Below are 11,679 nucleotides of genomic sequence, written 5' to 3'. Positions count from 1 at the left end.
CCTTTTTTTTGTGAGTTGATGAATTGTCATGCTGGACGCGTTTGGAGGCTGCCTGTCTTTCTGAAACAGCCTGAGGGGCTACAGCAGCTTTCTTTGCCCAGTATGTCTTTATTGAGAATGTCAATCAAGGGCTGTAACTGCATGTTTTAATGTCACCCAGGAGCTACATAAGCCCTTTACGGCCTAGCACGATCATCCTTCTTTGCTTTGCAGAAAACCTCACATCATCATTCTTTCTTGTCCTTATTTTAAGTAAAGGAAACGTGTATTAATATACATAAGTTTAAAATGAATAAATCTGATTTAGGAATAAATAAATGCAATTTTTGTTGCTGAGAGGAAGTGACAACTGACCAACAGTCTAAAACTGAAGCCTTATGCTGCATTCACACGGATGCGGTTCGCGCATCAGGGGATTCAAGTTTCAATGTTGAGTCAATGTACAGACGTGATCTGAGGTCCTGCGGCGTGATTTGTCCAATTGTATGGCTGCTCGATACGAGGATTTTCATCCTGAACGTCCATCCATTTTCTTAACCTGCTGGGGCAACTGGGTTGCCGGAGCCTGTCCCGGTTACTGTTGGGTGAAGGCAGGATACACCCTGAACAGAACACCGGCCTGTCACAGAGCCAACGGAGCTGGAGCGATCGCATCCACTACGCTAGCCAGCCGCCTGGTGGACAGCGTAGTGAGAAAGCACTGTTTCCAAGGGTCCAGCAGAGCTAGTGGGAGCTGCCGCCCAGGGTCCAGCAAAGTTAGTGAGCGCCACTGCCCATGGTCTGACAGAGCCTGAGAGCACCACCGGCCAGGGTCCATCAGAGCTAGCGAGAGCCGCCGCCCAAGGTACTAATTGGGATAGTTGTAGCTAAATAAAATATTTAACTTTGGTAAAGTTACATTTTTTAACTATATATCTATATATCTCTATCTCTATATTTATATCTATATATTTATGATCTATAAATATATATAGGGAAAAACAATATTTTCACTTTAGTTTTCACTTAACCTTTTCCTACCTGCAGGTAAGACGACTGAATCTCTGAGCCACCTACTTTCGCTCCTTGTGACGTCCACAAAAACAAACATCTGATTTTTTGCAAAAATGGTTGTTCTTTATGGAGCCCCTAAAGGGCCATTGAAGAAAAACAAAAGTTGAAAGTAAAAAAACAAATTTTGAATTAAAAAGAAAAAGATTTGAATAAAAAAAAAACAACTAACTGGTGCGCACAGAGAAAAAAAAAACTAACGCACCCATTCGGTTTTTTTTGCTTCAAATTTTTTTTCTTCAACGGCCCTTTAGTTCTTATTGTGCATATAAAAGGAAAGCGTGTTTGCCCATCACCGCTAGCTGCGCGGAGAAAGTAGCGTGTTTGTTAGCCTGGAGACGGTGCTGGCAGGGCAGACTCTTCCTGGAAGGGGCAGTTCTCAGGTATCTACGTCACAATGTAAGAATCCACTTGTTTTCGTAGGTTGGGAGGGGCTGGTGCTAAGAGCGCAGGTTTTTAGAGGAATACTCAGAAATGTGTGAATGGATCAAAATACCATGATTAATCTTTTCATGAGTAATGAACATTATAATACACTTAAAAGCTCAAAAAATGGATTTAGCATATAGGCCCTTTAAGGTGGCTGTACGAGCCTAAAGTGAACTGCAAGACAACTCATCAAGACAGACCTGTGCTCGCTGTTGGGATACGGTTGCTCCAAAATCTCCAATATCTCAACCCCCCCCTCCCATATAGGTGCATGTATGGCTTACGCTACACATATATTCTTTGGGTAATTTGGTGAGTATTTTTTGATCAGTTGATTTTTTAAGACTTGCGACTTACTATTAAAACTAACACTAAAAAATGACTTTGGCTTGGTTTAGAGCGTTATATACTCAATTTTATAAATTTTATGAGTGGGGTTTTAAACCACAACGGAGTTTTAGGTTTACAAAATAAATTTTTTTTAATGACTATTTTCAAGTCGTAAATTTACGAGGTTTTTTCTTGTAAATTTATAAGATAAAAAGTCGCAGATTATCGAGGAAAAAACACCAAAGTTTTCCGTTTGTTGGAGCCTAGCTTGAAAGTGAAATATGTGGAACCTTTTATGAAGCTTTATTTCCGGATAGGTTTAAAAAACAAAGAGATTCTGACCGCTGCAGCCTTTATTTTCCTTTTCATTCACACACCCTGAAGTTCATTTGTCACCTTACATCATGAACCTGTCATCTGAACACCAATGCAGAAGTAAAGAGTGTTCCATACGCCCCCTCCTCCAGATGAAACGTCCCATTTCAACATAAAACAATAAGGAGGAATGCAAATAGTTTGTTATATTAGCAATTAGTATTATATTTACAACATTGAAAAAGCCAAAATGTCTTCCTCAGTGGAAGCATCACACAAACTTAGAGATCTTGTCTTTGGTGGAGACGGCTTTCTTAAGGGGCTGCAGAGATCCTGCAAAACACCCATCAATAAATAAAACATTAATAAATCGTAAATCAAACAAATGAGCTTCCAAACATTTGGAACGTTATCAATAAACATTCAGCTCACCTGTTCATTTGAGTTAGTTGGTCTGCTCTGCTGCGTGCTGCGTGCTGCGTGCTGCGCGGCGTTCACTTGCTGCTCTGTATGTTCACTTCGGCTTTAAACTCGTAAATTTACCCTGTGAAGGCGGCAGGCCAGTGATAAAGGCCATGGCGATGTGGGTGTAGCATTCCAGCCGGAATTGATTCAGACGATGGACTCAATCATAGTAACTGATGGACTATGATGGGGTATTCCAACCCATTTGTTTACTCCACAGTCATAGTCACACCGTAAGAGCTGAAGAAAAGCATAAACACAAACTTACAATAATTCCTTTTTGATATATAATCATTCTTTACCTCAGCTAGTAGCGTTAGATTGTTGGATAACTTCAAACAGAAACATATTTTGTTATTTTACACAAAACAAATGGAAAATAATCACAAAATGTGTAGTAAACATAACCAAAATCATACCTGTTCGCCTTCCAGCTAGATGCCAAAAACAAATTACTGCTTTACACAGTTATCCGTCCGTCCTTTTTTTTCTGTTTCCTTTGTTGCCGTAGCATCAGCTGTTAACCGTTTTTTTGGTTTCTGTTAAACTGACACTTCACAGAAAAAGCGGAAGTAAGTGGAACCTTCACAATAAAGGTCTTCAAAACAAAATACATCTTACAAACATTAACACCTTTTTGTCATTTTCTTTTACATCTTCAACATACTTCTTTTGAAATTAAGGGCATCTTGAATCAAAGGAAATGTTAAACAATAATAAGAAAACAATTAAAATGGGTCTTTTACAGTGGGACCAGGGACGTCCCGGTGCCGGAAGGGGTTGAAGGAAACCAGCTGGAGGAGAATTGGTAGTTTTGGAACAGGCACAGACGGTGCATGCGGCAATGTATTCTCTGACATCCCTTTCCATGGATGGCCAGAAAAAATGCCGTTTCAGGAGGTTTAGCGTTCTGTGGACTCCAGCGTGGCAGGCAATGCGGGAGGCATGATCCCAGGAGAGGACATCTGAACGGAGGGAATCGGGAACATAAAGTGTGTTAGGAGGTGCAATGGGGCCTGTAACACCCTGGACTCGACATCCCAGGCGAGGTTGCCTATGATGCAGGTGGATGGCAGGATGGTAGATGGAGTGGAACTGGAACTGGAACTGAACTGTCGAGATAGTGCATCTGGTTTGATGTTTCGACTTCCGGGTCTGTAGGTAATGGAGAAATTGAATCTGTCAAAGAAAAGACACCAACGGGCTTGTCGTGAATTTAGTCTCTTGGCGGATCTCAAGAAGGCCAGGTTCTTGTGGTCCGTCCAAACGATAAACGGGTGTTGAGCTCCCTCCAGCCAGTGACGCCATTCCTCTAGGGCTAGCTTTATAGCCAAGAGTTCCCGGCTACCCACGTCATAATTTCTCTCGGCGGGGGATAGTTTTCGGGAGAAGAAGGCGCATGGCTTCCCGTTGAGAGAGGACGGCCCCTACACCAGTGTCCGAAGCGTCCACCTCTACAATGAATCAACTAGAGGGGTCAGGTTGGATGAGGATGGGCGCTGAAATAAAGAGTTCTTTGAGTCTATCGAATGCTGACTGAGCCTCAGGGTTCCAGAAATAGGGCTTCTTGGTGGAGGTGAGTTGTGTGAGGGGGGAAGCTATGGAGCTATAATTACGAATGAACCTCCGGTAAAAACCCTAAGAATCGTAAGAATTGCTGAAGCTTCTTACGATTTTCGGGGGGTTCCCAATTCGAGACGGCTTCGATTTTTGTAGGATCAGGTTTGATATTACCAGCTTCGAAAATATAACCGAGGAACAAGACCGTGGAGGCATGGAACTCGCATTTTTCAGCTTTCACATAAAACAGATTAGCCAGCAGACGTTCAAGAACAAGTCGTACGTGGTGGGTGTGTTGAGACATGTCGGGAGAGAAAATGAGAATATCATCCAGATAAACAAAAAACAAAACGGTTGAGGAAGTCGCGGAGGATGTCGTTAACCAGACATTGGAAAACTGCGGGGGCGTTCGTGAGGCCAAAGGGCATGACAAGATACTCGAAATGTCCCAATGGAGTGTTAAATGCAGTTTTCCACTCATCCCCCTCCTTAATGCGAACTAAATGATAAGCATTACGCAGATCGAGTTTGGTGAATAATCGCGCTTCCTGAACAGAATCAAAAGCAGAGCTGATAAGGGAAAGTGAATATTTGTCCTTAATGGTTATTTAATTAAGTTCCCGGAAATCTATGCAGGGACGAAAGGTCTTGTCTTTCTTTTCCACAAAGAAAAAACCTACGGCCACTGGAGAGGAGGATGGTCTAATAAGACCAGCAGTAAGGGCCTCCTGGATATATTTCTCCATGGCTAATTTCTCTGGCCCAGACAGGTTGAATAGTCTACTCTTAGGGAGTGGTGCCCCGGGAAGTAGATTAATGGCGCTATCATAGGGCCTGTGAGATGGCAGAGAACCAGCCTTAGATTTACTGAAGACAGATTTTAAATCGTGGTAGCATGAGGGGACGAGAGTAAGGTCAATATGTTCGGAGACCTGTTGGCACGGATGAGAGGTTCAGCGGATCTGAGGCAATTAGCCATACAAAAGGCACTCCAGGTGGAGATGTTACAGTGTACCCAGTCCAACTGAGGGTTGTGGGTACGCAACCAGGAGTAACCAAGAACGATGGGTGTTTGCAAGGTTCTAGTGACAAAAAATTGAATGTGCTCGCGGTGGTTACCCGACGTGATGAGGAGTACAGGTTTAGTACGGTGTGTGATCTGGGAAAGCAGTTGACCCCCTAGGCCGGCAGTCTCTATGGGCTGTTCCAGGGTTTCTGTGGGCAGACTTAACTTGGAAATGAGGTCATAGTCAATAAAACTCTGTTCAGCGCCAGAGTCAACTAGCACCTTGAAATCATGACAACCACTGGCAGAACTTAACTTGACAGGAACAAATAGAAATCTTTTCTCTGAGGGAGAAACTGATGAACCCGCCCGCGGCCTGTCTTCTAGCGGGGAGTCTTGGCTTTTAAACTTTAAGAGCATTGGCTTACTAGGTGTCCTGGAAGTCCACAGTAAAAGCAAGCTCCCTCGTACTTACGTCTCTTACGTTCCTTTGGTGAAAGCTTGGAGTGTCCATTCTGCATGGGTTCATCCGAGTCTTTCACAGGAACCTTTTGATCGGTACATAGGATTCCGGGAACGTTGTGAGATTGTTAGGCTCTGATGGACCCCTCTTCTCTTGCCGAAGACGCTCCTTCTGTCGTTCCCGAATGCGAATGTCCGATCGCAGGGCTGTGGAAACAAGTTCTTCAAAAGTATTAGTCTCTGGTTGGGAGCACAGATGTTCCTTAGTGGTGTCATTTAACGACATGAAATGTCTCTGGTTGAAGGCGAAAGTTTTCGGGGTTTGAACCGGAACCGGAAGTGCTGAAGCTGGCGGCAGGGGGAATGGACGCTGTGGCGTTAGCTGACGCTTGGCCCGTTAGTTCCATTAAAGTCTGAGTGATGCCATCCAGTCGGCGGAAAAGATCCTGTTGGGCCGTGGCCATCTGAGACAGAGATTCGGCTTGCCGTCCCAAGGCTAATCCCTGACGAGTGGCGGCTAATCGGAGCCCTGCAGGGTCAGCTGGGTCTGTGTTCAGGCCAGTCCGTTCTGTCATGGTAAGTTGGACGAGGCAGACCCAGATGCTGAAAACCTGGAAGGAAACTCAGGCGAGTAGCGAAGTGCAAAGAGTCTTTAATTTCCAAGCAGGAAATAAACAGTTCAGTTTGTTTGTTACTTCTAGCTTGGAGCTCTGGAGATGCGTCGGCGTAGCAGCAGCACGTAGCGTCTTGAGAGCTAGGCTGAGAGCGTGGCGTGGCTGGAGCGGAGCGAGATGTGCGGAGAGAATCACCGCGGACTGCCTGATGTCTTGGGGCCCGTGGCGAGCGAGGAGCGAGGCGTGACTTGAGGGGGGCTGGAGCGAAGCTTGAGGAAGATCTCCCAGGTGGACACTCGTGGAATGGGAAACCGAGATAGGCAACGGACTGGCGATGAATGCTGGGCTGGATCTCCTTATGAAGGCAGAGAGGTGATGAGCAGAGTGTCCACAGCTGGTTCCAATCTTCAGGTGCACAGAGAGAGGGGAGGAGCACTGAAAGAGGCCACCATGACAGTAAGTTGTTTATTTTTTTAAAGTATGTATGTTGCACTGACCAGAAGGCTCTTTTAATTTAATTGGATATGTGTGATAATGGCAAGTAAAGATCCAGCTATCTAAAGAGGAAGTCCACAAAAATTGATGTAAAAGACTTTGTGTTTTTATGCAGCAGTAAAAACAGAATTATTCCATAAATCTTGAATGTGAAAAGCTGTTGCAAACAAGAGATCAGTTATAAACAAAAAATTTAGCATCTCTCACCTCAAAATATTCATTAATTAGTTAGCAGAGGGACTTAAGTGTTTCTTATGTCATGGAAACCGCTGCTATCAAAACCATTTAGTATGCTCTGTGTCCATGTGGCCACCGCGCAGCAGTTCCCAGTAGATTCCATTTTTAGCTGAACATGAGAAGGTGTCATGGTGACAGGCCCATGGTGCCGTAGACTGCCAAGAGTGGGGACAATTACGGGGTGCAGTTGGAGGGGTTGAGCTCAGCTGGCACTGCAGGATGGTGCGTGCTTGCCAGAGCCAGAGGTCAGGGCTGCCCCACAGCACATTCTATGTTAGACACCGCTTGTGCTTGTAAACCATCAGCTATAAAAATCCCCACCTAATAGTGGAAAATCACAGGTAAGATTTCACATTTGAACACGAGTTCATGAACAAACAATGAAAGGCAGTCAAGTACCCAGAAGCAATCAAATTTTATTTAACGTTTTATTGATTGTTTTTCTAATTTTTTTCAACCCTTTAACACTGGAAATGTTGCCTGCGATGATTCCATAACACCCACTCTTTGACCTACCAGGACTCTTTGACTGTTTACGTCCCGGTATTGCAATTCACCTTTCACAGTTTTACATTTCCACAGATGTTTTCAGTGCAGTATTTTATGTTTTTTTGTTTTGGTTTAAACAACTGCACCCTGATTGGTGTAGACTATTGTCAATCAGTTTTCTCCATGCCATGTTTCCTGCACAGAATGCTTTCAGTTTGCCAAATCTACTTAAGTCTTTGATTACATATAGATCTTTTTCATTCTAAAATACTGGACCTGTTTTTCCGCAAAGGTTTGAACTTTGAGAGTTTAAGCAAGAGACAAATATGTCAAACTGTTAATGTCGGTATGCAAAAAGTGTGTATAGGCCTAATATAGGAGGTAGATCTGTATGACTCTAACATATTTAGTTTGTTAATTTCTAATAATGGACACCCTAAAGGGCATGATTCAGCTTATACCATGGTCACATATGAAATATATGTGTTCAATAAAATTTTAGTCATTTATTCTTGTTATTTTCTAGGTTTAAATCGCTTTTTCACAAAAAAGCAGACTACTTGATATCTGGAGCAACACTTTGGAAACGGCCTCGACTGCTGCAGCAAAGGAAAGCGACATGCTGATCGTCATGATGGGTTAAAGTATCAGCTCAGAGAGAAAGTTCACCTCTTACTGCTTGTTTTGTACAGAGGATGAAGCAAAGGTTTGTTTTAAAGAAACAAAGTCATCACAAAGCTAGTTATCTCCTTTCTAGCATTCACTGGAATCATGGCGTTACTTGCATTTAACAGTTAAAAAGTTACGGTAGTCGATAGAAAGTCAAGGGTTAATTAATAAAAAGTACATTGTGACATGTTACTAAAGGAATTGCGAGTTTAAGTGTTTGCAGGCAGCCATTATAGTAGAGATTCTTAAGGAAAATATACAGTTTGTCATTCTCTTTAACAAATTTTCATTTGTTTTCATTGTAAAACATTTTAGTATTACTGCCCTACAGTTAGAGACACTTCCGACAAGTTAATGGCTAATTTGATAATTGTTAATTTGGAAAAATTAGTCATCACAAGGAATTTGAAAAACCTTAAGGAAAGGCTTTGAGTTTACTTTTAAAGAGTACACAAACAAGTATTGCTCTTTCTCTTCCTATTAACCATCTCTTTTTAGCCTTTTTATTATTTTGCTAAATACACCATCAAGACTCCCCAGTATTCCTCAAAAATTACAGTCATAAGTTTCACACTGACTCCTTTAATTCGTTGTAACCAGCTGCTCACAGTAAAACTTCTGAGACTTATTGTAACCTGTTTTCCAGCTTGAATATCATCATTTGGGTTTAATGGGTTCTGCTTTATTTTATGGCTCTCTATTTTTCTCAGTACATTGCCCTTTTCACACTTAATTACCCTCCAAGCTCCATTTCAGGCTCATTAGTGAACAGGGTTAGTCCTCGCATCCCTGAAATTTTAAAATAAGAACTTCAATTGAGCAGAATTAAAGACATCATATTTTATGACCTACTTTAAGAATTATGCAGATTACTTAAGAACAAATACACACCTGCCTACCTTTTTTTTTTACCTTTTAGGATGACTTAAATTTAGAACAATAAAACCCAAAGAGGCACTTAGCTCCACTGCCTCCTGACACTGTATGTTTCAATTGATAATAGCTTTATACTTGATTTGACTGATATATTTGGATTATTTTCCCAGATCACATACAAGTCAGAACACTGCTGTAAAGGGTTTTAAAGGGAGGCCATGGTGCAGTGGTAGGGCGGTCGACCTCTGATCGGAAGATTGCAGGTTAGATTCCCGCCTTGCCCGCCCATGTGTCGAAGGGTCCTTGGGGAAGACACTGAACCACACCTTGGCTCTGGTGGGAGGTTGGCGCCAGTGTTTGGTAGCGGAGCTGCCATCAGTGTGTGAATGTGTGTGCGATGGTGACTGTCATTGTAAAGCGCTTTGGGCCTTTGAAGAAGGTAAAAAAAAGCGCTATATTAGGGTACGCCATTTGCCATTTGAAAAAACAGTAACTTGTTTTTTTTTCTGTTTCTCTCTTTTACTTAAAAATATTTGTTTTTTTCTAAACACATTTAAGTCAAATGGACATGTAATCACTAAATGTCAGATAAAGAGTAGTCTAGTATTTTTAACATAAAACATTTTGTAAAGCATATTAGTAAGTGATGTTGGGAAAGTGTAAACACATTTAAATGCTGAGTGTTAAGCATACAAAGCAGTGTCATAAAGTAACAACTTTTTGCAATTTAAGAGTAGTAAATAAAGAAATTTTGACTTTAAGTGAGATAATTCACTCACCCATCCAAATAATCAGAATCAGGTGTCTTTATTACTTGGCCTGGCCAAAGGTGTATAAATCAAGCCCTTTTAGAAACATTTGTGAAAGAATGGGCCGCTCACAGGACATCAGTGAATTCCAGCATGGAACTGTCATAGGATGGCACCTGTGCAACAAATCCAGTAATTAAATTACCTCGCTCCTAAATATTCCACAGTCAACTATCAGATCTATCATAACAAAATGGAAGAGTTTGCGAACAATTTTCTGCACAGTTAGTTGCTACAGAGCTCCAAACTTCATGTGACCTTCAGGTTAGCCCATGTACAGTACACAGAGAGCTTCATGGAATGGGTTTCCATAGCCGAGCAGCTGCATCGAAGCTAAACATAAAGTGCAATACAAATTGACGGATTTTTTCAGGCCTTGGGCTTAGGAATGGGAAGGCACTTCAGTTTATGTGAGTCAAGGCAAGGTGAGTGAATGTTTTTTAAAAAGTTTATTTTATTTCAATCAGGATGCGATTTTCTATTAATATATATTTAAAAATTAAGATTGCTTCCACAAAGCTGACATGTAAGAGAGGCGATGTCTTAGGCTACGTTCACACTGCAGGGCTTAATGCTCAATTCCAAGTTATTGAAATTTTTTAATTTTTTTGCAAGGCCATTCACATTTTCAATTAAATGCGAACTTTTGTGATCTCCGATGTGACCGTGAAATGACCCAGAAGTGACCCGCATGCGCAGAAGAGTACTCAATGGTGAACAACGTCACTTGTTGTTTGCGGAAGTAGCGAAAGTTAACAGTGGATGTCAACAAGAATGGAGCTCTTTTTGGATTATTAAATTCATTTTCACAAAGGAGCCAGCACAATTACCCACACTCCGCCATTTCGCTGGAGTTTCTTTTCAAAAACTGCCCGGTTGCGATAAGAGCCCTAGAGTTTGGCCTGAATAGAGCTGTCACCCCAAATATTAATCAAATTAGTGACCTCACTTTCCTTCCACTGACTTGTCTCAGCAGCATCGTCCGCCATGGTTGATGTTTATGTTGTAGTTCTCGCCTACTTCAACGCAGAATTATGAAGTTTGTAGCGTATCAAGACGTACAGGTTGGATTCATGTGGCCTGGCCGATCAGACAGCGGTCGCATTTCAAAAGATCGGATACGTATCGGATTCGGGACCACATACCCAAGTGGCCTGGGTCACATTTGAAAAGATCAGATCTGTGTCGTTCAGACTGTCATGTAAAGATCAGATACAGGTCACATAGGGGCAAAAAAATCTGAATTGGGTCGTTTCAGCCTGCAGTGTGAACATACCCTTAGTTGCCAGTATCTAGTATTTAGTGTATCTAGTTCAGATGTAAGGATTGACCAAATACCAGGGGAAAAAATTGAGAGAAAACTAATGGAAAAGTAAAAAAAAAGTTCGATTAAATGTAAAGAAAATAAAAACTAGGTAAAGCCCGGAAATAAATTTACAAAATGTAGAGATAATGTCAAAAATAAAGAGATCCATTTGTAAAAAATGTCATTAGTTAAATAGTTTTAGAAAGAAAACCTAAAGCACAGTTATTAGTAGTTGTTTTATTATTTCAGTATTTTACTAAGAGATGCGAAAGTCCTATGGAATAAAATAAAACATAATAAAAATGTTTTCCTGTAACTTATATATTAAAATATTCCTTTTTGTATTTTACAAATGAATTAATACCTTCAACTCTGACATACATCACTTCTGATGTAAACTGATATCTAAAGAAAATTTGAGTTTTATCTTAGACTATACCACTTGTTTTTTTTTTTTTTAACAACCTAGAAATCAAAGTTCATTAATATGTATTCACGCAAATGGGCAAAGAAGCAGCATTCAAAATTTCTGTACATTATTTTGAATGCATTTTTGAAAGAAAATTA

General features: G+C 41.3%; 1 long non-coding RNA gene across 1 annotated transcript; it reads right to left on the bottom strand.

Moving 5' to 3' along the window:
• Window positions 1–2,144: 2,144 nt before the first annotated feature.
• On the bottom strand, window positions 2,145–3,002 carry LOC110014926 (uncharacterized). Its single transcript, XR_002289951.3, has 2 exons — window positions 2,557–3,002; window positions 2,145–2,457 (listed from the first exon to the last, which is right to left on the bottom strand). It is a non-coding gene; the product is annotated as an uncharacterized LOC110014926 (long non-coding RNA).
• Window positions 3,003–11,679: the final 8,677 nt, after the last annotated feature.

This window comes from Oryzias latipes, chromosome 4 (genome assembly GCF_053564925.1).
Source record: "Oryzias latipes strain Hd-rR chromosome 4, Olatipes_Hd-rR_3.1".
Classification (NCBI taxonomy): Eukaryota; Metazoa; Chordata; class Actinopteri; order Beloniformes; family Adrianichthyidae; genus Oryzias; species Oryzias latipes.
Note: the sequence above shows the minus strand (reverse complement) of the source record. Positions and strands in the feature narration are given on the sequence as shown.